Source organism: Sinohyriopsis cumingii, chromosome 11, assembly GCF_028554795.1.
Source record: "Sinohyriopsis cumingii isolate HCF-2022 chromosome 11, ASM2855479v2, whole genome shotgun sequence".
Taxonomy (NCBI): Eukaryota; Metazoa; Mollusca; class Bivalvia; order Unionida; family Unionidae; genus Sinohyriopsis; species Sinohyriopsis cumingii.
In genome coordinates this window covers 13571505-13596885 of record NC_142971.1, presented here as the reverse complement: position 1 = coordinate 13596885, position 25381 = coordinate 13571505, and the positions used below count along the sequence as shown (strand labels likewise).

General features: G+C 41.9%; 1 protein-coding gene across 1 annotated transcript in view; it reads right to left on the bottom strand.

Moving 5' to 3' along the window:
- LOC149787631 (uncharacterized) overlaps positions 1–25381 on the bottom strand; it is a 32854-nt gene that overhangs the window by 6782 nt on the left and 691 nt on the right. The window lies entirely within an intron of this gene.

Here is a 25381-nt window from a genome sequence, read left to right as displayed (position 1 = left end):
CGAACCCGTTGCCGCTAGAACAGTGTATCTCAACATGCTATACAGATGAGGCAGAGAAAGTGCATGTCACGACAGACTTATACAGGAGAGGAAGAAAAATGTATGTCTCAACATGCAACACAGTTGAGGCAAAGAAAGTGTATTTCTCAACATGCTACACAGATGAGGCATATAAAGTGTATGTCACGACATACCTACACAACTTGTGAGGCAGAAAAGTGCATGTTTCAACATGCTAACACGAGTGAGGCATAATGTATATGTATCAACATGCTTACACATGTGAGAAAGAAAATTCTTGATGGGTGATAAAACCTTGACTAGAACTAGTTGCAAATTGGGGTCATCAAATAAGACACCAAAAATACATAGAATCTTACCTACAAATAAACTCTGGAATAATACAAGACTATTGGACAGCATTAATTGTTTACTTTGCGAACTGAGGTTGCGGTTTGCCTCAAATAATACGGCATTGTTAACAAAAATGAACTTTTGCTCTGACTGACAGCTAGATTAGTTCAGGGGAAAACAAAAAACCACATGATACGTCTTTTGTAAAGATAATATTACACTCTGCACACAAGATTATTAACGTGTATTTTTCACAGAATACATATAACTGCAATTATAAATTTGTAGATTTTACACAGAAAGAAATTTAAACTGTACAGGGCTGAGCAATTTTTTTTTAACCACTAGTCCAGGACAAGTGGTTTCAGAAAATTCACAAGTCCCACCTTTCTCTTCACAAGTCCCACCTTACTCGTCACTAGTCCCACCTTATTTTTCACTGGTCCCAAAATGGTAATCACTTGCCGAGATTTGATGAGACATATGTGCTTAATCCATAAAAAAAAACCAAACAAAACGATATACAACATAATTATTTCTTAAAAGAATTTAATTTTTCAAAAACATTGGTTGTTATATATTTGGCTTCTTCAGGTTCATGTAGATATGTTTTAGCTGATGGATTTTAAAATATGTCCATGTATATGTCTGCCACCTGCACCAGCACTAAGCCAGCAGTTGATAGCTGTGTCTGGGTTAAAGTCCTCAAGCTCTGGTCCATTTGCAGAAATGTTCATTAGCATTTGTAAACTCTTTTGGTTTAAGGAATTCCTTAAAGAAGTCTTGATTAAGTTCATTGAACTAAATCCTCGTTCATCCTCAGAAATAGCTACCGCACACTCTTACGTTTTATCCCTCCATTTTCAAACAAATTTACCTTCGCCAAATCGCCGTTATTACCTTACTTGCGAAAATAATTTAGCAAACTCATTTTATCCACAGAGTAACTATCAGCTTGCTTGACAACTACTTCTAAAGTGATCATAACATCAATTTTCTCTTTTAAATACGAACTAAAACAGCTCATTAATTAGCGTAATTGTTTCGCTTCAAACACAATATCGCACGTGGAAGTTAATCATCTGTATAATCAATTATAAATTAAAGAATCATTACTGTCATTTAATCAGTTCATAAAGGAAACCAACACTGATGTCGGTAAAGTACCTTTCATTAATTTAATTACACTGACTCGCTGAATTACAATCATAGTGAGCCGCTCGTTATGATCTAGATTGAGTAAACTCATTGCAACAAAACCGCTTAAAACACTGCTAACTGATCATCCTGGCTTTCTTTTGTTTGACGTGTTTTGATTTGCCGATAATTTGGTCGCTTAGCCCAATATGCAGTCAACCTGTAAAAGGATGTAAATGTATACACAAAGAGGGGTAGAATCAAGTATTCAGTACGCCCAGAGGGCATGATTGGCCAAATAAAGGCAGATATAGTGATTAAAGCACGAAAATAAGGACTAGCCCGACTTTTTTAAAAAAGCACTTGTCCCGGACTAGCGACTTGGAAAATTTTACTTGTCCGACTTCAAAAATGACTAGTCCGGGACGTCGGGCTATGGGATTTGCTCAGCCCTGCTGTAGCTATTAATTCCTGCATTTTACACAGAAAGATATAGAGATGCAGTTATTCGTGTATTTTATTACAACAGCTGGGGATTTAAGAATGAAATAAAAAGATGTCAATTTTGATGTGGATTTGTTTGTAGCATCAATGGTGACTTATTGCAAAATAACACCATATGTCCATGCTACTTTTTTGGGTGGGGTGGGGTGGGGTGGGGGTGGGGAATGAATTATCTTCAGGTAAAAGAAAAGAAAATTTTCAGGTCTCAAGAAAAGCACCCCCCCCCCCATGGTTTTTACCTTATGGTAGATGAATTGGCTATGTGTATGTTAATTTGTAGTACCAGCTGTTATCTAAAAGTTGTAACTAAGTGGTATGATTTAGCTTACACTATAACCTACTGATAAAGACACCATGCTGACATACGAGAGACTACTGATGAAAATAGGAAGTGTTAATACTGAATCAACAATTTTCTAGCTACACGATAAATATAATAGGTATTGAAACTTTGAGCGGGATGCCAACACCCCGGGCAAGGTATCTATCAGAGAGGGTCAGTAAACATAAAACACACTTACTCAACAGACGAGAAAATATTTAGTGGAACTGAGAAATTCAGAAGAAAAGATAAAGAACACACACAAAAATTTTTTAAAAAAAAAACACGAAAAAGTGCACTCCTGAAAATCGTAAGATGATTCGCAGTCTCAAAAAAAAGAGTACATATACTTAGCACATTCACACATTCAGTAAATAACTAAACAATTTGCCCATCGATTGGTATATGTCACACGCCTCCTACGCTATTATTTCTAATACCGGAGAAAGATAGACAATAAAAATTTAAATTGCTCAGAGCCCCCCGTCAGCAATGCCGACCGTCTAAGTATATAAATAACTCAACCATGTATTCATTTCAAAATGAAATTAGTCGAAAATAACGGCTTGCTTGCGTAGGAAATCTGTTCTAAATTTGAATATCTTAGTTTTAACTGGATACAGACTGGCCTCTTTGAAACTGTCTTGATTAATCTATCTCTTGCTGGTCACTCTGGTTTTCATTTTCCCCCAGTCTGAATTTCTTCCATGTCAGAATGGAGCCACGGGTGATTTGCAACAAACGCCCTGATCATGTACACTAAACTCTCCGACTACGGTCTAACTGAGAGACCAGACGAATTAACTATAGAAGATATATGTATACAGGAGGCAAATTTTCCACAACATGACACGAGTCAAACATGTGACTCAAGGACCATAACTATAATATAGTTGTAATATTCACTATTAATTTGTGACATAAAAAACCGTTTTGTAATTAAAAGAGAATTTTTAAACTACTTTGTTATAAATCATAAAACATGCTGTCAATATCATCAAAGTCGTAACACGATTCCTCGGGAATTTCCGTCTATTTCTTACCGACTGAAACTACCGACGTACCGGTACAATGAGAAAGTACCGTGATACGTACCACCAGAAAATAAAATACCGCGGTAAAGCGGTATACAGCACACCTCTAATTATAAACCACTGGTCAATCATAAAGCACCAACAACGATGCCAACGCAACTGCAATTGTTGATGTTTGTTTGCACTGGCAACGATTCAAAAACTGTCAGAATAAGCCACGTAGAAAGTTCATTATTGATATCTCTATTCTATTCGCATAGAAACAATAACGCTGCAGGTAATATATGCAAGGAATGTCTACATTATTCAACTTTTGATCCTAATTTCCATAATAACGAATTCCTGAAGGTCTGATTGCAAAACTGACGACTTTTGACAACCACGCAGTTAGATTTGCCGATTCAACGATTATCGATTTTCACAAATTATTTCCAAGCTTGTCTCAAATTTCAATACTCGCCAAGAAAGAACACATGTTGCAACAGAATCTAATCTTTTTAAATTAGATAAAACATGTATTTTTTGTTTTTTGTTTGTTTTATGCCTGCGATGCATTACAACGTAAAGTACACCGACTTTTGTTTTTACAACCAGGACTTAGTAATGGTACCGCTATGTATGAAATATAATTTCGTTACGTTGTCATTTACATGTCATCTTGAACTCGGGTAATCTTACAAATCTAACGTATATTTAAAATTTAACACCCTAGAAAAGAGATGGAAGTATGTGAATGACGAACGGCACTGCAAAAGCCGAAAACTCACAAGTTATGCTCCAATCTACATGTATATAGTTTTTTAATGGTACTGTAATGCAAACAGCACACTACATGTATACGTTACACGTCTTAGATCACATAGACACCGAAGTCTGTTACTGATAATTACACACGTCATCAGTTTGTTAAAATTCGTTTTGTTCGATTAATTGCAAATTGAATAATCTGCTCGAACTCCATCTATGTTATGCATTGTGTCGAACAAAGCGTCCACTTTTGTCTCCGTGCAGTGTTATTTCCTTTAATAATAACTATAATGCTTCTTCAGTTATTATTCGTTTGACTGACCTAGCCAGGACACCTTCCATAAAAATTCCACTTCAAGTTGTTGTATATCCTCCGGTTGTCTTTCCTTCCCCTATGTAAGTGATTTAGTAGCAGTTTAGAGTGTGTTAATCTCATCCATCCTACTGGAGTGTTTGCTTTTGCCTGGCTGTGTGAGGTCCTTTATTAAGCGACGACAATAAAACCAGTTCTTATTTCTACGCGTTGCCTTGTTTTTACCATTATTCTTACAAAGGAGAAATCAACATTGCAAGATGTTTTTCTTTCTGAAGAAAAAAAAAACAAAGTTCCAAAATGAGGGAATTTTAACGTTTTTGTGTGTTACTAGTATATATGAATATTGTTCCAAGTTACTGGAAAACAACAAGAAAGTCAAGGACATTTTGTTTTGTGTCTGTAATTCAGAAAGACGCATATATTAGTTTCGTTTCCTTGACAATATCCCCATAAAAGATTCATTTTAGCCAGCCTCTGCCAAGAAGGGAGATTTTGTACTAGCCTCGACGCCCATATATATGCAATACTGTATTACACACATGCACAGCGTCAGAGCGTGTCAATCTGTCTTTCTTCCTAGGTTCTAGGCAACGGTTTTTAGTGGGTTCCACAGTACCTACCCACACCTCAGCCGGAATGGGGAGAGTGCTGAGAGAGCTAACATGTACATCATGGTCATCTAATGTACACCTAAGCATGGTTAGGCTTGTACGTATGGCTCATGACCACATGCATTTTGGAGGTTTTTTCCTGGGGTGGGTGGGTGTAATCTGCGTACATCTGTTATATCTGTAATCACAAAACATCGCAAGGAATGCATCTTAACGAGTACCACAACCTCATCACAAAAGAAGATCAAGGTGAACCATATTTCAAGCTTCACCAACTTTACTTCAATTTTATGTTTTATTTTTCAAGCACTGTTTACAGTTTGCATTGTATTGGCCTAGATTACGTTTTTGTGTGGAAGCCGTGGACACATTGGATTTTGCATGTTTTGTACATAGATACTAGAATCATGAAACATAGTCAGGGTATCTTTATGAACACACTCATTGGAGAAATAGCTCATTATGGCCCAGCTTCTACGCTTCGTTGAGTTTGATTCAATTTGGTGTTTGACGTTAATTTCTCAGGCAATGTTTATGATCAATTCGTCACACTGATGATAATGTGCACCTCTATTATTACCATAATCATACAAAGAAAGAAGCTCACTGTGACCTATATTTAAACTCTTACTAATTTTTCTAAAATTTGAGGGGACAAATCCACCAAAGAAACTGTAATTCTGCTAATTATTGAATATCACACATAAACTCGCTCAGATCCATGCAAAAACAGCATCATATGAGAGCTGTCAAATAATTTGCCCTTACTATGATCAAACAAAAGTCAACGACCGATCACTCTTTTCCTAAAATGTCCTGATCCTAGAATCAGCGCCCGCTGAAAATCGCATTAGCCAACACATTATTATTTACTTCTGTGACCAGTGGACAGAAATACAAATAAATACATAAACATAATTTTAAACGGCGTCATCTAAATATTTTGTAACATGTATTACAATCCCAGAGTAGTAAATGGGGATACCCTAGCGACAATGGGAATTAGCATTACAAACACCCCTGGGACAATCTGGCGACAAGGGAAAATTAACATGGAGAAAAATCGTGGGACAATCTGGCGACAAGGGAAATTAACATGGGAATAAATCGTGGGTCACTCTAGCGACAAGGGGAATTTAACATGGAACTATAGTGTGGGTCTGTCTAGCGACAAGGGGAAATTAACATGGGAATAGAGTTTGGGTTTGTCTAGGGACAAGGGGAATTGAATATGGGATTTTTTTTTTAAATTTAAATTTAAATTTAAATTTAAAAAAAGGGGTAGGCAATGGAAAGGCTATCTCTTTTCGAGAAATATGGCTGGCCCTGAAAAGGGCCTTTGGGTTTTCTTCTTCTTCTGCTTCTAATTTCTTCTTTTTCTCCATCAAGTTCTTATTTTATCTCCAACACTCTTTCTCTTCTTCTCTTTCTTTTTCTCCTGCTCTTCTTTCTTCTTCTTCTCTTCCTCCTCTTCTTTCTTCCTCTTCTCATTTTCTTCTTCTTTTTCAATCTTTTCGTTCCATTTGCTTATTCTTATTCTTTCCTCTTCATCCTCCTTCTCCTCCTTTATCTCTTTCATGACACCACTAATCTTGTCCTTTACCTTTTTTAAGTTATTAATTTCCATCTTTACACGATGGGGACTATAGGAATAATGGTCTTCAACCAGTCTTATTAACATCTGCTCCATCATTCCTAAGTTGTCTAAAACGTCTTGTAATGTTTGTATTTTGTCCATTTGGTTAGAAGCCATCTTCTTTTTTTATTCTTTGCAGAATGGTTTGAACGACGAATACTGTGGGTTCTTATACTTAAAGCGCGTACGTGAAGGAAAACATCCCCCTAAAACGTAAAATTGATCTTACCTAGATCATGACCAAACAACGCGCGAACGTGAAGGAAAACATCCCCCTACTTTTTCATTTCATATAATAAAACCCAAACTATACTTTCTCATTTCATATAATAAAAACCCAAACTATACTCTCCACATACGCTAAGAAACAATAAACAAAATCCATAATCTACTATCCACACAATCTTACGTGAGCGCTTACAAAACCCAAACTATACTCTTCACATACGCTAAGAACAATAAACAAATCCATAATCTACTATTCACACAATCGTACGTGAGCGGGTACAAACACAAACACAAACACACAAACACAAACACACAAACACATACGCTAAGAAACAATAAACAAATCCATAATCTACTATCCACACAATCGTACGTGAGCGGTTACAAAACCCAAACTATACTCTCCACATACGCTAAGAACAATAAACTAATCCATAATCTACTATCCACACAATCGTACGTGAGCGCTTACAGAACCCTAACTATACTCTTCACCTACGCTAAGAAACAATAAAGAAACCCATAATCTACTATTCCCACAAACATACCTTAGCTCTTACAAGCACCAACACACAAACACATACCCTCACACTATCTTAAAAAAGAGTTAGTGTTTATAATCACACTACTCTACCTACACACATTGGCAAATCGATCGTTATTTCTTTTCTAGAGTATTGGGTAGCCCTGAAAAGGGCTGTTTTTTTTGGAACTTCATGGACACCTGGTTAATTGTGGCACCTTCCAGGCCTGGCGCCACATACACATCTTGTCCCCCAGTTACTTTTTACCTTTTTGGGGGAGAGAGCAGAGGCAGGATATGTCGCTTCAGAATCCCAATTTTCGCTCTCTGGGATTCTGAAATTTCTTCTTCTTCTCTCCTTTTCCTCCTCCTCCTCTTCTTTGTATCTTCTCTCCTCCTCTTTGTATCTTCTTTCTTCTTCTTGATATCTTCTCTCCTCCTCTTCTTTGTTTCTTCTTTCCTCCTCCTCTCTTATCCTTCCCTCCTCCACAATGGCTTCCGCGGCCAGTTCATTTAATATGCGCCTGGCATATTCCAGATGCACATGAAGTTCCAACAGTTTCTCCAGTCTCGTGTTCATTTTTGGTGTTGATCAATCAACAAGGGTAGCTGGACTGCCGAACGAGTTTCAATTTATAGTGAAAGCGCGGACGTGAAGGAAAACATCCCCTAAAAACATAAAATTGATCTTACCTACATCATGACCAAAAAACAACAACGCGCGGACCTAAAAGAAACACTCACTCACTTTTTATGCTACCCATCACTATTTTTAAATTTTTTATAAATCACTTCAATAGACTATCCACATACGCAAAGCAATCCAATCTAACCCCAAATTTACACCTCAAACACCAAAAAAAAAGACATCATTTTAATCTACTATCCATACCAACTTACTTAACCACTTACAAACACAAACACACAAACACATACACTCTCACTATCAATAAAGAGTTAGTGTTTATTTTCACACTACTCTACCTACACACATTGGCAAATCGATTGTTATTTCTTTTCTAGAGTATTGGGTAGCCCTGAAAAGGGCTGTTTTTTTTTCTCTGCTATGGCATTCTTTTTAGTTTCTAAGAATGCGATGTCCTCTGAGGATAGACTTTCTGGCGATAGGTCTGCTTCTTCGGAAAGAGAAGAAGAACTCTTTGGTGTCGATACGACAATCGACAAAGCCTCTGTCAGCTTCAGGTTGCTGCTGCTGCTCTTGTTGTTGTTGTTGCTGCTGTCTCTGAAGTCTGTACTTCTCTGTCCATTCTTCTTTTTCCCTGTTCATTTCTTCTCTGAAGAGCTCTTCTATCAGGTCTTCAGTGATTTTTAACATTCTCACATTCTCTATTTCTTCTGGCTTCGGTATCAGACTGTGTCTGACCCTATGCAAATTCACGTAGGCTTCGTTGAGTTTAGCTAGTTTGGAGAACATCTTCTTAGGAGGATGAGTCGACAATGGATGGTTAGACTGGAAACAACCCGGTTCTTAAAGTCAAAGCGCGGACGTGAAGGAAAACATCCCCCACACGGTTTTTGAGTCGCAACGTTTAGTGAGTGTCATGAGAGGGATAGTAAGAAATGAAAGAGCATCAATCCAACATTCTTATAGCTAAACAAAAGACAAAGGCATTTTTTTCAAAACACAACATTTTTTATTCAAAAATCACTTAACACTAAACAACAACTCTAACATTTTTAACAATAATCCAACAATATAACATCAAACAATTTTTTCAAAACACAACATTTTTTATTCAAAAATCACTTAACACTAAACAACAACAACTCTAACATTTTTTAACAACAATGCAACACTAAAAGTTTCTCCACTAGGTAAAGAGGGATAACAGTCTTCCATGGTTTCTAGTAATCTAGGATGACTTCTCTCAAACTGTTGATTTCTATGGTATTATCGAATTCTGCATACAGGATGACGTTCACCGTTTCATCAGGGTCTCGGTCTTTAAACTGAATTTCCACACGAATCTGGCCGGATTTTATAGGGTGGAAATGTCCCTCGTCGCTGCCTTGGTCTGGAGTGAAATCGAAAGCCCACAAAGCGTAGCCTCCTGCATAATCCTCGTACGTAATACCGTGACTGGTATTGGTTCCTAACTGTCCGGTGGCTTCGTACAAGGACAAGTACGATCTCAAGTAATTCTTCTTTTTAAAGTCAGGTTCGAAAGGTCGGGTACACAAGGTCTTGCCATCGCGACTGACTTCGATTTTGGACACGCCAAAGTGTTGAAAGTAGAAAGGATTTTTTTCGGCAGCTCCGTTGAAGGCTGTATTCTCGACGATACCAACGATCAAACGTTTGGGTAACTGTCCTTGGAACAGATGATCTTCGATCATGGATCGCTGTCCCTTGGGAATGGTGAAGGTTTTCACTTCCACGCGTCGTATGGGATACTTGGTGGTCGTTCTGCTCAACGTCTGACTGATGTCGTTTCCCACTTTAGGTAACACTTCCACACGGCGTACGTAGAGTCTGGCTTCTAGGATTTTGGTTTTGTAACCGTCACTATCAGCCATCAAATGGAAAGCGGCACTGCTACGATTCAGTCTCAGGCGGACATCCACCCCGTTCAGCAAATACTTTTCTTGCAACCACATGTCCAAATGCAAACGATCCATCAGTTCTAAACTTGTGTCGGCTCCCGTGATTCTCTTTCTTCGTTCTACAAATCCATCATTGTTGTCTTTCTTTTCATCAGTTTCCAATATTTCAAACTTGGTAGGTTCGTCAGCTTCCCATACCACACAGGCATTGAGATGAGTGTTCTTGGCATCTATTCCGTACGTCAAGAGATTTTCCAGGTAGGCACGATAAGGGTAAGTATCCATGCTGCTACTGACCAGTTTGTTATTCAAATACAAGTCCACTCCACTGAACAAGGAATGCATGAAATTGTTGACGGGAGCTACTGCTTCATCGTCTATAGCACCTCCAGTCTTATCTAGAATTTTGACTTTCAGGTACAAGTAACTGCTATTCAGATCGATGTAATCTTCGGGCTGTCCTTTGATTTCAAACTCGATGGGAGCGGAATCGGTCAGTGAGGAGACGGGGTGAAATTCCACCCACTGGGATTCTTGCATCGTCATCATCGTGGGGGGCATGGCAAACAGATCCAGTTCCGTCTTGGAACAAGCGCAAGATTCTCGGTGCATCATTTTTTTTGTCTCTTTTCTCAATAATCGAAAACGTCTAAGTCTCGAACGGTTCTTCTTTTCTTGGCCTTTCTCGCTTGAAGTCTGGTGAAAGGGTGTTTTCTTCGTCGTCTCTTTCTGCCTTGTCCTTGCTGAATGCCTGACTCGGTAGCGTGCAGGACATTTATAGGTGTTTCTCGTTGGCCTAAAATGTCTTTGCCCGTTTTCAGCAAGACATTTTTGCCTGCCCTCATGAAGGCTTCTTTAGGGTTTTGTTTGTCGATGATGACATTTTGGAGAAATTCTTTGCCTTGCGTCAGTGCCGCATCTTTCAAGGCGTGCAATCCGCGTGTCACCATCGGTTTCAACACCGGGGCCACCGAACGAAGGGCCGATTTTAACATATCTCCTAAGCCGTGTCCTCGCTGTCGAGCAACCCCTCGGTACACTGGATACATGACTTAAGAGTCGTGAGAGAACCGTTTTCGAAAATGGAGTTTCACCGTGACTTTTCCTTTGGTGAATGGAATATTTTGTCCCAGATCTCCTTTTATAGCAATGTTGACCGTGTCCAAATACGACTTACTGACAGGCAAATAGTGAGGATGGACAAATTCGCGGTGGACGTGGTAAGTGTTTCCACCTTCCTCGTCAGTGTTCGTGGCAGAATCCACTTTGAAAGGAATGACACGCAGTAACGGTACGGAGGTGTGTCCCACCACGTTGTACTCCACCACATCGGAATACACGAACATCAAATTCAGTCCTTGGTTCAGTTCTACCGGGGCACGAAATAACTTGCTAAAAGACTCGTTGTCGTAAACGATGGGTAATTCGTTTTTCTTGATCATGGTCTTTCTCATATCCATGTCTCCGCCCAACATGTCAAACAATTCAGGACAAAATAAAATGGACAGGATTTTACTCCGTTCAAATTTCATCAAGAAGCGACGAGCTGCTTTGTGGTACTCCATGGTGACATTTTTGTTGACATGCTCCAAAGCTTTCAGAAACACGACATTAAACCTGGAGGTTATGGCGCTGACCAAATGTTGACCACTAAAATAATAGCCTGGGGGAATGAACAAGTGATAGGTGGTGTACTTTTGTGTACGGGTTTTCTTGTCATATTTGACATTGCTATCCATCCACTGTTGCATTTGCTCGTCATGAACTTCCACGTCAAAAAAATTTTGATTGGGAAGGACATTGAGGACTTGGGTCGGGTGAATCATTTCTACTAAAGCCACTTCCCAATGGGCTTCGTGATCTAACTGGATGGCTTGAGGTAATTTGGCCGTGTAACAGCACAACGTGTTCTTGGGAAACACCTCCATGGAACTGTCACTGGGTAAGGTTAAGTAAAATTGGTTTTGGTGACTCATAATTCCAGAGTTCTGTGGCTGTCCGAGGGGTTACTGGACGTCAGAGGCGTGTCTCCGTCTAAAATGGGGTTCTGGTTGTGATTGAAGTGGTGACTGGCACTGGCACTGGACACAAGGTTCCCGGGGTTCCCGTTCGACGTGAATTTCAGGGAGGGATTAGGAAGCAGGTAACCGATGCAACTGCTCAATAAAATGGTCCACAATTGTTTGTCTCCTTGTTGCAAACTCAAATTGGCGATGGCTGCCCCGATGACACAATACACCACGAAGATTTGGCAGAAAAAGACGATTTGCGTTTTAGGCACACGTTCTCCACACCACACCCACAAGGGTTGTTTTTGTAAATCTTGCACAGAAGAACTAGGTGAAGGAGGAGTGGTCGACGTAGCTGCGTCTGCTGTGTGAAAGGGCATGATGGTCACTTCTTTTTATAGTCGATGACTTGCGAAGCGTCGATCCAAGAATCAAAACTGGGTGGATATCCTTTCCAACGTACTTTGACTTCTTTGACACGTCGTTTGCCCACTTTACGGGTTCTGCGTTCGAGAATGCTTTCGATGTCGTACACGTCGTCTTCTTTTTTGGTGACACGTTGTAACTCGGGCAAATAAAACGTTCCTTTGAGCACTTCTCCGTTCATGTCTTCCAATTTATAGACGGCAGGATGACGGCCATGCACTCGTCCAGTGACGCGAAACAATTCGGTCGTCCAGTTAGGTAAGTAACCTTTGTCGAAAGTGCGTTTGGTTTTGCCAATGCGCACCCAATCTCCTACGGCCAACTCTCCACTTTTCTTGGGGACAGCCCTCGTCGGGGACGTACCAAACAGGCGCTCAAACACCAACACTTCGTTCTCGGGAGTCACGTCTTGCGGGGCACGTCCGATGCTTCGATGGTAAGATTGGTTGTACGCTTGCACCAGGTGCGGTAAGATGTCGATGTACTTCAGAGTGTGGTGATGCGTAAAATATTTCCACATGCGTTCTTTCAAAGTGCGTTGAAAACGTTCCACGATGCTAGCTTTGGTTTCGGGATTCTCGGTGGTAAAAAAATGAATGTCACGTTTCTTTAATTCTTTTTGGAAAGCTTGGTTCAGAAATTCGGTGCCTTTGTCCGTTTGCCATCGAAGAGGGTGACGACCGCTTTGTTTCAACACCCGTTGCAGAGCTCGCACTAACTCGCTGCTCGATTTGGAAGTCAAGGGTACGACCCAAGCAAATTTGGAAAAGACGTCGATGACACAAAACAAATATTTGTAGCCACGATTGTAGCTGGCCAAATGAGAGACATCGGCTAAATCGGCTTGCCATTGATGATCGATGCCTTCCACTCGGGTGCGACTTCTGGCAAACTTGCGTCGAATGGGTTTGTGTAAAGTGTAGGTAGCTTGTTCTTGTAACCATCGTTGCACTTGAGGTAAACGGAGACTTTTCAGTCGCGTTTTGGCAGCACGATACAATTTTTGAACTCCTGCGTAACCTGCAGGATGGGAGGGATCGTAGTAAATGCTGGCTAAGACTTTTTCCATTTTTTTTGTGTTGGTTGGTGTGTTAATAAGACACCCACTCTTGGAGGATGCTACTCTTTTTCTCTTGGGGTACTTTCTTGGATTGCAATGCTTTGCGTTTGCGGCCGGCAATAGGTGTCGAAGAGGAGGAGGATGTCTGAGCGGGGGATATCGGTTCTTTTTTCACTTCTGTCTTCACTTTCTTTTTCTCTTGTGATGAAGAAGGGGTGGCCATCATCTTTTTAATCCATCCAATTCTGGAGGTAGGTGGTGTTGTTAACTTGCGTACTTTTTCTGGTGGAGTTTGAAACCCTTCCTCTTCTTCTTCTCCTTTTTCTGTCTTGGTCACTGGTACTGGTGGTACTGGTACTGGTACTGGTGATGGTGCTGGACTTTTCATCAAGGTCTTAAAATCTTTCAGAGTGGGAAGAGCTGTTTCGTCTAAAGCTTTCTGGTGAAAGAGTTGCAGTCGTTGCAAGAGTTGACCGTACTTTTGCGATTTTTCTGTTTCGGACAAATCCTGGCGATCCATCAAGGACTGCAATTCGTGTTGTAACTGGGACATCTCGCTCAAATGGGGATTGGGAGGTAAATGCGGGGTGCGTTGTTCTTGCCACCGATGGTATTCCATCCATCGTTTGTAAGGCACTAAAGCTAGTTTTCGTCCTTCCATGGGGTTGTCAGGGGTCGATTCTGAGATCTTGGGACTTCAGAGGGCCTTTTTATCTTGCTCCCACCAGTCCTCCCAACATGGTTCCCAAGACTCCTTTCAGTATGGGGCCTAACAAGAGAGGTAAAATACCTCCACGTTGCACTAACATCTTCTTTTTTTGACGAATGGGAATTTTCTTTTGAACCATTTGGCGAAGAACGTGACGATGTTTGCCTAAGCATTGTTTCTGGTGTTTGGACAAAGGGATCGTGCCTTTCAAAACGTTCAAACAACATTCGCACACGGTATCGATGACCTCTTTGGAGGCTGTTTGAATGAGTTTTTTTCGTAGGGGTGGAGAAGCTTTGGACAGGACAGATAACATGTCCCCATGTTTGGCTAAACGTGGTGGCAGTCCTTTCCTTTTCTTTCCTTGGGGTTTTCTGGAGGGTGACATCTTTGAGTCTTCAGGAGCACCAAAAAACACTGATACCCGACTTGGTCACAGGCCTTTTTTATACTGGAACGCGTCGCCACTGATTGTCTTTACGTCGTATTAGTTTGAGGACAGGCATGACACGTCGTGCAGGGGTACGTAACGGACTAAATCGAGCCAGTTCTTGCTTGGACAAATCCAGCAAACTTTGTAACATGCCCTATCTTTCTTGAACTTTGATTTTGGGAGAAGGTACTTTGTGAGCAGCAGCCACTGCCACTAAATTGGAAGGTCCTGCCACTGGGGAAGTTCTTTTGGGGGTCATCAACGGAGAAGTTCTTGGTGTGATCAACGTCTCCAAGTACTCTTCAGTTCTGGGTGTCATTAACGGAGAAGTGGACAAACGTGAAGCTGCCGGAGACGCAGTCACCGCCGTGGCAGGTCGTGGTTTGCGAGTGTAAGGTTGCGTCCTGGCCGAAGTGCCTCTCTTGCGACTAGTTTTCTGTGGACTTTTCTTTTTCTGGGGACTTCTTTTCTTTTTCCGGGGTGGTGGTGGTGTCTGGTCAGAGGAGGGTCCTGCCACTGGAAAAGTTCTCCTTGGGGACCTGGTCTTTTTCTTCTTGGGGTTTCGTTGGACTTTTGTCTTGGGGATAACTTTGGGGGCATTAGGATCCCATCTTAAGAGTGAGCGAATGATGACCCCTCCTAGAGTACCGCTCCCTCCAGGTTTCAAAATGATTTGTTTTTTGGTTTGAGTGTCGATGCGGGGATCGGCCAGTTGGACCAAAGCGACTTTGTTTCGATCGAAAAAGCGTTTGGTTTGATGAGGAATCTGAATGATTCCTTGGAGTAATTGACGTGCCGTCACCGTGAACCATCGTAAGACTTCTTTGAGACTAGCTTCTAAGACACGAGCTCGTGTTTGTGGATCTTTTTCTCGACTGATGCCATACAAGGCACGAATCAATTTGACGGGAAGATGCGACTGAAGGGACGTCATGTTCGCACTGAGAGTGAGACAGACGAAAAAGGGTCTGAGGTTTTTATAGATTTTTTTATGGGGAGTGAAATGAAGTCGAGGACGGAGACGTGTACAGGACAGGCCCTCCGTCTTGGCACCAGTGGTGAAACAAGTGGGTACGAAATCGCAAATCCTCGGGAGTCGTAGGTTTCAAATCGACGAGTAAATAGGCGTGTGGAGTTTGAGTGGCATCGTCGTACGCTTGAGTCAACCAAGGCGTTCCTAACTGTTTGGCTAAGACTTGCACTTGCGATTTATCTCGAGGGCTTTTAAACAAGACCACGTAATGCGCATTGAGACTGATGGTGCGATGGGCTTTACTTTGTTGAAACAAATTTTGGGTGATGTAAACGACACTGGCATTACGGTGATGCCCTTTGCGCGTGAACCACAGTTTAATTTCTTCTTCGTCTTCTCCTAACATGTCGTCGAAAATGACCAAATGGGTTAGACGGGAGTCAGAGACGATGCCATCGTCTTCTTTAGGAATGCCTTCCACAAACAGGATGGAATCGCCTTGACTTTCTCGGAAGAGGCTGTACGCCGATTGCCACTCTTTGTAACACCACACGATTCGTTGAGGGGGTCGATCGATCAAATGATGTTTATGTTCGATCAAACGTTTGACGAATTCGGTTTTGCCTGAACCGCTAGGTCCAGCAATGAGCATGTTAAAGGGATGGCGAAGATACAAAGCCTCCCAACTGGCACGATCTAAGTGTTCGTCGATGACTTTGACAGTAGAGGAAGAGGGAGCAGAGACAGCAGAGGTAGCCATGGTGTGAGAAATGTCACTTGTGACACGAAAAACAAACAAGACAAGAGTTTATATACTTTTTCAGAACACGTTTATTGAATGTTTTTTTCAAACATGAATACGAAAGACAAAAATACATAAAAGCCAAAGGCTTAAGTACAAGAATAAAAGGCACATGATAACCATGAACGTGGAATAAACACAAGTGTCTGTACAACATGTTTTGGGTAAAGTTCTAACCAGTTCTATAGTAGGGGTAAGGTCACACAAGTGTCCTCCCGAATGGGTCTTTCAGGCCTGTCCACGACAGTCCTGTCCTGGGTGACGGGTTCTTCTGGCACCGTCACTAACACAGGTTGAAAAGTAACTTTTTTCCTTGAATAACTCTCGTGCATACTGGGCCACCTCTTGTGTCCAAGCCTCAAAACCCTGGTCTCGGTGATGTCCAACATTTGACTCCTAACCAATCTGGTTTCTTCTTCGTCAACGACATGGTAAGTTACTTCAATGAACAATGAACTATCGATCTTGCCTAGGGTTCCTTTTTATATACAGACCAATACCGACGTGACCGTACGGTAAGGTGAAGTGATTGGGAAGTCGCACTCGCTTCTGGTATACAATTTGATAGACTTTTGCCAAGGGTCGACTGACGATGTGGTGAGTGGGTAAACGTACAATCTTGTTCGGTTGATAGGTGGTCACTTTAAAGTTTCCATCCTCTCCCGATTGCAAGGCTTCTTTCAATACCCCAAAGTTGACCACTCGACTGGTACGATGATTCAGAGTCAGTCCTTTCACTTTGCACGTCGTGTGCACTTCTCCTTGTTTGTCCCGGTATTCGTAGCCGTAATTTTTGGGACCACCACTGACGAAACTTAGAATCTTGTCGTCGGGATGCTCGTCTGTCCAGGCTCCTAAACGGTCTCCTTCGATGTCAGGGTGCTGTTGAATCGGGTGATGGATGTAAATGCAACTGTCCGTGTCAAAGTACAGGACGCGTTCTTCTAACAGTTCTAAAGCTTCGTACAATTTTAAGCGAGCATGAGCTGTCACGTAAGCCGCAATGATGACATTTCCAAAAGGGTGGTCTTGTACAAAGTCCAGATCTTCTTCGTAATTGACCAAGATCAAATCCTCTCGAACGACGTCCACGTGTTTCATGTATTTGGTTTTGTCGTGAATCATCTGGAAGTAGTGGGAAGGTTCTGTCAAATATTCCGTCTTGGGTAAACACGGGCGTTGTGCCATTTTACCCCACAAGCAATTTAACATCACTTTGGCAAACGATCGCCTGCCTTCGTTTTTTTCGATGTGGTCTAAAGAGATGCCTTCTTGTGCGTAGTATTTCTCTTTGAATTGTATTTGGTCTTCGGGAGTGTGACACCAGGAAGGATAGCCGCTGGCTTCTTGTTTCAGTTTCAAAAAGGCATCCACGTAGTCGGCGAAAATGCCTTTCTGAGTAGGGTCACCCTTGTGGTACTCTTGTGTCTTGGGAAAGTGGCAAATTTCGTACACTTCTAACAGTTGGTATCCCATGTCCAGAGCTTTGAACAATTCCACGCTGACCCAGGTTCCCGTCAAGGCACGTTCTTCCTGGCTGTGATGGCAAGGTTGGTCCTGGTTGCACGTTTCGGCACAAGTACGGCACAAGGGAAACATCAGTTTGCCTTGACAATGGTGAGGTAAGACGGGATGGTATAGGTTCGTGGGAGGCAAAACTTTACACTTGATCAAGCCTTCGTATTGTCGAATGTTTTTCAGGTCGATGTGTTCCGTGAACAATTGCGGGTGCCCTACAGGAAAGCGACAATATTTGCACACGTAGGGATACAGCGAACACACGTCCAAGTATTTGATTTCTTCTCCTTTCTCTTCGTCGGCTTGGTACAGCAAACAGGTGGCATTGGTCCTTCCTCCGTACAAACTATCCCTCGGGTTCAGCGGGTCCATGAACTGGTAACTTTCCACGAGGCGTTTAAACTCGGGATCGGTTTTCAAACGGTGATCGTACTCGTGTTCCCACATTTCCACCACTTGGTATCCTTGCTGTTCTAACTTTAGGCGTCGCTGACAAGTGTCCTGGTACAAGTCTTCCATGGTTCGTTGCAAAAACTGATTTTTAGTGTCACGGTCAGGGTAACAGACGGGACATCCGTGAAATAAGCAACCGTTAAACTCGTACACGATCTTGGGGTTTTCTAAGTCCCAGCCATCTACCGAATACGTTCCGATGGTCTTTTCGCCTCCTCCGTTGCGGGCATGCTGAATCCATTTGTCTTCCTTGTCGCACAAGTAATGTAACCAACGTAGGGCTTTGACCGAGTATTGACGCTTGACATAGTGGGTCGTTTGAGGACTGATGACAGCCACGGTGTTTTCAGGCATGAATCGTTGGCGGTACACTAAGGAACACGCTTTGGCAATGGTGCAAGCTTCTTTCAAAGGATCGACCCCTCCGTGTTCCATGAACAGTTCTCGAAATTTTCCACAGCAACGTCGTAAAATGTCCACGTCGGAACGACAATACTTTAACATTTCTTCCTGAAAGTCGAAGGGGTCCGAGGCATGAGCCTGGTACCAAGCGTAGAAAGCTTCTCGTTGTTCGGTACGCATGTTGTCGGGGTCGTAATAGTGAGCCTCAGGTAAATGGGGTAGAACGGCATGTTGATTGGCTTCCGTATTGAAAAAGTGTGGAAAGTATCCTTTAGCCATTTCTGTCATTCCAAACGTTTTAGGCATTCGACTCAAAGGCATGGCCAAGTAACTCATCGAATCTTTAAACTGTACTTGTCCCACTTGCATGAAAATGATTTTGGCTCCGTTCAAAGTGACTTTAGGACGTTCGGTGCCTTGTTCCGTATAGTATCTGAGAAGAAACTGTCCATCGTATCCGGAGAAATTGTGAGCCATCACCGTGGCATGACGATGACAATCTCCGTAACGTTCGATGTCCTCTTGGCTCCACGTCTTGTCGATGGGGTCTAAGACCCATTGGGCAAAATCGGCTAACGTGTTTGGTCCTCGAAAGATTTTTTCACGTCCTCCAGGAATCTTGCTGCAGTGAGGGCAATGACTGAAGATAGGTTCTTGAATGCACTTCGCGCACGCTCGATGAGCCACGCAGAAATTAGGAATGTGAATGCCGGTCTCTTGCATGCATTCGAAATCGAAAAAGATGAAATTGCCTTTCTTCTTGTGACCGTCCTCTTCCTCTGGTGGGGGTTGGTATTTTTGCACGTAACATTCGTGTTCCAAGTCCATGATGTGGTGACAAATGTGACATTTTTTCTTTCCTCGACATACGTGTGCCTTGGTACTATTGGTACGTATGCCTTGTCCACACGTAGGGCACAATCTCAGGAGTTGACAAGCACATTTCTTCTGTGAACCTTGTGTTTTCAAATGTTGCTGGTAACAGGTAGGGCTGACAAGCGTGCGCAGACAAGTTGAACAAGGCACTGGTTCTTCGCTCAGACAGGGTGGAGAGGCCAAACATCCTGGGCATTTCCATCCACAAGACTTGTGTTGCTCTCGATTGTTATAACCATAATCACATTTCTCACAATAATAACCGTATCCCAGGAATCCAGTGATACTGGTAATGGTATCGAAATGTTCATCGTGATAATAGACATGAATGTATTTTCCGTCCTTAAAATCTTGGCCTCGAAACAACAGAGTTCCACGCATTTCTTGAGGGTGCACTTTCAAGGTGTAGCGTGGAGCTAGGGCATCTTGCAATTTTTGCATCTCAGGAATGCCACAGGGTGTGTCTTTGGACAGTCCGGCTTGTTGTAACAGGAGTTCTGCTTCATTCCGTTGTTTGGCTCGATCGGATCGTTGAATAGTTTTCCAGGTTCTTTTCCATTCTACCGTGTCGTTCTTGTTGGCATAGGTTCGTCCCACCACGATGGCACGGGCTAAACACATCTGGTCTTGAGGGTTGTGAATTCGGACGAGACTTGTTTTGGTGTTGCGAAGGTTGTTCACCAATAACATCTTTTTGCGTCCTGTCCCTTGAGGAAGAGAGACGTGGGCCATTTTCAGTGTGGCTTTACCATCGGTGATGTCAAACTGGTCATTAGATTGTTGTACGTGTTGAATCTTGTCCATGATTTTGGAAGGGGTTAGTTCTGCGGGTCTGCTAAACTCGATCCAAACAGGGGATTTCAAACCGTCGTGATCTATGGATAGTGTCAAGCGATCGTCTTCTTTGGGTTGACATTGTCGCTTGAGTGCGGTGAGCAAAGAATCCCACATCTCGGTGATAAACCCTTCTGCTTTCTCCAAGGGTACATCGGCCTTGAAATCTTTAAACTTCACCGTGTAGATGTAAGCCGTGGTTCTAAATTTTCTAGAGGAGCGCTTTTCCGTCTCTCGAATGGAATAGTACTTTTCAGGGTTGACTAAGGGTGGTGAACTTGGTTTAGAGGGTTCGGATTCTGGTTCACTCATGTCCTCTTCAAAATCACTGGCATGAATTTGTGCCAAGATTTCAGCCCTGGTACGAGGCGATAGATCACGTTTCTGCCTCTTACTTTCTTCTTCTTCTTTCTTCTCGAATGAATAGGATCGTTTCATCTTGAGTGCAAAACGTCAAATGACTCAAGTTCAAACACCATAGACTAATTTATAGTTATGGCAAACCAGCGTATATAAAAAGGGTGTGTCTTGTCCTTTCACTATTCATTTCAGTCTCAAACCGAGGAGAACGATGGAAGAGACTAGCCAAATCGAACGTTTCGTCAGAGCTTTGCGAGGGGTCATTAGAAAATTCTCTTCAGACCAGCCGACAGACTGCTCTCCTTCCTTTCGAGATAAGAGTCAGGATACTTGCTATATCTGTCAGAAGAAAGGGCATTGGTCTTCAGAGTGTCCAGACCGTCAAAAAAGAAAAAAAACAGGGGCTAAAAAAGACAAAAGTCAAGATACCTGTTATTATTGTAAAGAAAAAGGACATTGGTCTCCAGATTGCCCAAAAAAGAAACAAGAGGAGTCAGAAGAAAAGAAGGATTCTTCAGAAGAAGAGAGGGATTCTTCGGAAGAAGAGAGGGATTCTTCGAAAGAAGAGAGGGATTCTTCAGAGGAAGAAAGAAGACAATTCTATTTAAAAGAAGCAAAGAAACAGGAGAAGAAAAGAAGAAGGGAAGAAAATGAGGAAAAAACGGTGAAGAAATTCAAAAAACAGAGAGACTAAACAAGGAGAAAGAAGAAGTCAATGAACTTTTAATTAAAGTGTTGTGCTGTGAATTGGATTGTAAAAAATGGATAAAAGAATACATGAATGATATAAGGTAAGTGTCTTTGAGTTTTGATTTTAAAATAAGAAGCTACACTCACGCACTCATACACAGACACGTACTATAAGGGTAAAATGGGTGGGGTTTATTTTTGAGTTATTGGCAAATTGAAATTGTATTTCTTTTCGAGAAATGTGGGTGGCCCTGAAAAGGGCCTTTTTATTTTGGTGTAGGGGTGAGTTTAACCAATCAACTTTAACTGCCTTAAGCCTTTGCCACGGCCAAGGCCTACTTCTGATGATTGGGTTGAAATCACTAAGGGCGTGTTTAGCTCGGGAAGGTCGTATTCTCTTCGGTCGTGATAAAGAAGTCTGATACATTTGTTTCAGACTTATTAACTCCGCTAAAATGTCCAACAGTACCGTAGCCGTTTGATTTTCACCCTCTTGTTTCTTTGCTGCTACTTCTTCTTGCTGTTGTTGCTGTTGTTTTTTTTCTTACCTCTTCTTGTTGCTGTTGCTGTTGCTGTAGGAGAAAAGCTTGTTCCGCTTCCTTTTTTCGTTGCATAAATTTCTCCAATTCTTCTTTCTGTCTCTGTCTAAAATTCTCCACTTGCGGTAATGAAGAAGGTAACGAAGGTTCCGGAACAAATTCTTGCGAGGTAAGAAAATCCACAAAATCCCAATGTACCTCTTCTGAAAGTAAGTCCGGGTTCCCTTGGGCAGTCTCCCCTGCTGGTGCACCCCAATGGATCGTTTTCTGAGTTTCCGTCATGTTGAATCACTGTCGCATAGATTGACTGCACACAAGCGCTAACGAATCTATATAGACCACGTGACGTCACAGACTGCTCTCTTCGGATTGGATGCGAGCTGACTGAATTTTGTAACGCGTGTTCGGATTGGTGAATGAATTCAATCCGTTTCAATCCTTCCTGTACCTATAAATAAGCGCAGTTCACTGCATTGATTCACCTATTCTCGTCGCTTCAAGATGTGGACCACAGTTGAGTCATCCACCCTTGTGTCTTCCATGATGTTTAGGACGGACATGCTCATGTATGTCAGGTCCAAGTGGACTGTTGTTGATAGGACAGATACTAGTCAATGGATGAGGAGAGTTTACATAGAAAGACAAGGATGTCTCAAGAGGGTACTTGTGTATGGACCGGCAGTTAGAAGGAGTTTAAGAAGAAGAAGAAGAAGATGTGACAGATGCCATCTATGTTAATATTAATATTAACATAAACCCAAAGGCCCTTTTCAGGGCCAGCCATATTTCTCGAAAAGAGATAGCCTTTCCATTGCCTACCCCTTTTTTTTAAATTTAAATTTAAATTTAAATTTTAAAAAAAAAATCCCATATTCAATTCCCCTTGTCCCTAGACAAACCCAAACTCTATTCCCATGTTAATTTCCCCTTGTCTCTAGACAGACCCACACTATAGTTCCATGTTAAATTCCCCTTGTCGCTAGAGTGACCCACGATTTATTCCCATGTTAATTTCCCTTGTCGCCAGATTGTCCCACGATTTTTCTCCATGTTAATTTTCCCTTGTCGCCAGATTGTCCCAGGGGTGTTTGTAATGCTAATTCCCATTGTCGCTAGGGTATCCCCATTTACTACTTCCCAGCTAAACTGGTTACTTGGATATAACCAGGGTCGGATATGGGGGTGGGAGTGGAGTCAGCCTTAACTCCCACTTGTGGTCAAATCGCATAGACCCCTTGCTAACTTGTTTACGCTCACCCTAAACGATATTTCTTGATCATTCCCTGATAACGTCAAATACAAAACTAAGACTGGCCAAATACCGCCATCGTACTTAAAGAATCATACGACTACAACATTTGCACATCCAGGGTCCTGAGTTTTGTGTGAGAAGGCGAGGGTAGGACGGCGAAGCTCAGTGTAGCTGAGCAAGGCGCTCGCCTTTACAGATCACTGATATCTCACTTCTGCCCGTGTGGGTTCGAGTCTTGGTTCGGCCAACTTGGATATGTGAGAAAGCTTACCGGTAGCTTCCTGTGGGTTGGTGGTTTTTCCCGGGGGACCGTTCCGGTGGCCTAGTGGTTAGAGCATCCGAGAGGTCGGGAGGTCGTGCGTTCGATACCCGGTCGAGTCATCCAAAAGACTTACAAAAATGGTACTAATAGCTGCCTCTCTAGGTGCTCAGCATTAAGAGGTTAGTGTTAGGGCTGTTCGGCCTGGTGTCAGGATAATGTAACTGGGTGGGACATCATGCTACGTGTCTGCAGCCTGATGCCCCAGTGTTAGACATCACTATAAACTGTCACACTGTAGACATCGTAGCGATATCACTGAAAAATGGTTAAAGCTACGTTAAAAATCCAAAATCACACACACACACACACACATCTTCCCGCAGTTTTCACTGGTTCTTCCTCCAGAAAATGACCGCTCCGGTGGCCTAGTGGTTATAGCGTCCGCCTCGGATGCGCGAGTTCGTGGGTTCGAACCCCGGCCGAGTCATAGCAAAGACTTACAAAAATGGTACTAACAGCTAGGCGCTCAGCATTAAGAGGTTAGTGTTGGTGTCAAGATCATGTGACTGGGTGGGACATCATACTACATGTCTGCGGCATGATGCCCCAGTGCTAGACATCACTATAAAATGCCACACTGCAGACATCGTAGCGATATGACTGAAAAATTGTTACAGCTTCGTTAAAAATCCTAATCACACACACACACTCCTCCATGAAATATACTGACCGCCATGTATAGCCTATCATGTGCTGAAAAATGGCGTTACACCAGCAAAACAAAACCCCGTGTATTATGTGTATGAATGCAAGCAGCACATTTTCTTCGCCATCTGAACAGAGAGAGAGAGAGAGAGAGAGAGAGAGAGAGAGAGAAAGAGAGAGAGAGCGAATTATAAATATACACCAGACAGAACAGAAAGTTCTATCCCTGGATTCCTATAGAAGAATGCTTGATAATAGTAGGCAGAATTAATATTATAATACAAATAATACAATCATACAGGTTAGAGAATTTTTAATTAGTACTCTATAGAGATTCGAACCCAGGTCCGCGGGTAAACGGCACCCATCGCCTTGCCTGCGCACGAGTGCCTAAATTCCCTCACGACTAAGCACACATCACCAAAAAAATGATGTTACCCAATCTGTGTCATATGCACTCGTGTGTAGCAGACGCACTCGTGTATAGCAGACACACTCGCATGACGACCTAGTAATTAATTCTCATGTGCCTACATAGTCATTCAGGATTCCTACGAAAGAAATCAAGGTATATAGAATTAATTATAGAGAATTATAAATATACACCAGAGAGAACAGAACGTTCTATCCCTGGATTCTATAGAAGAATGCTTGATAATAGAAGGCAGAATTAATATTTTAATACAAATAATACTATCATACAGGTCAGAGAGATTTTAATTCGTACTCTACGGAGATTCGATCCCTGTATGATAGTATCATTTTGTATTAACACACACACACACACACACACATATATATATATATATATATATATATATATATATATATATATATATATATATATATATATATATATATATATATATATATCGGTGAATAAAATTATGATATTATATGTTTTAGGAACGAATGGATAGGGGAATATCCGTAGCGTATACGTCTGCACCGTTTCCTAGTACTTTTTATTGTAAATCTTTGGAGTCAATTCGCTAATGAAAACATTCGAAACTCTTTGAAAACAATATGGTTATACGTACGATGAACACGTAATTACACAGACTACTTTGATTACTGTTATAAAAGTTTGATAATTTGCCA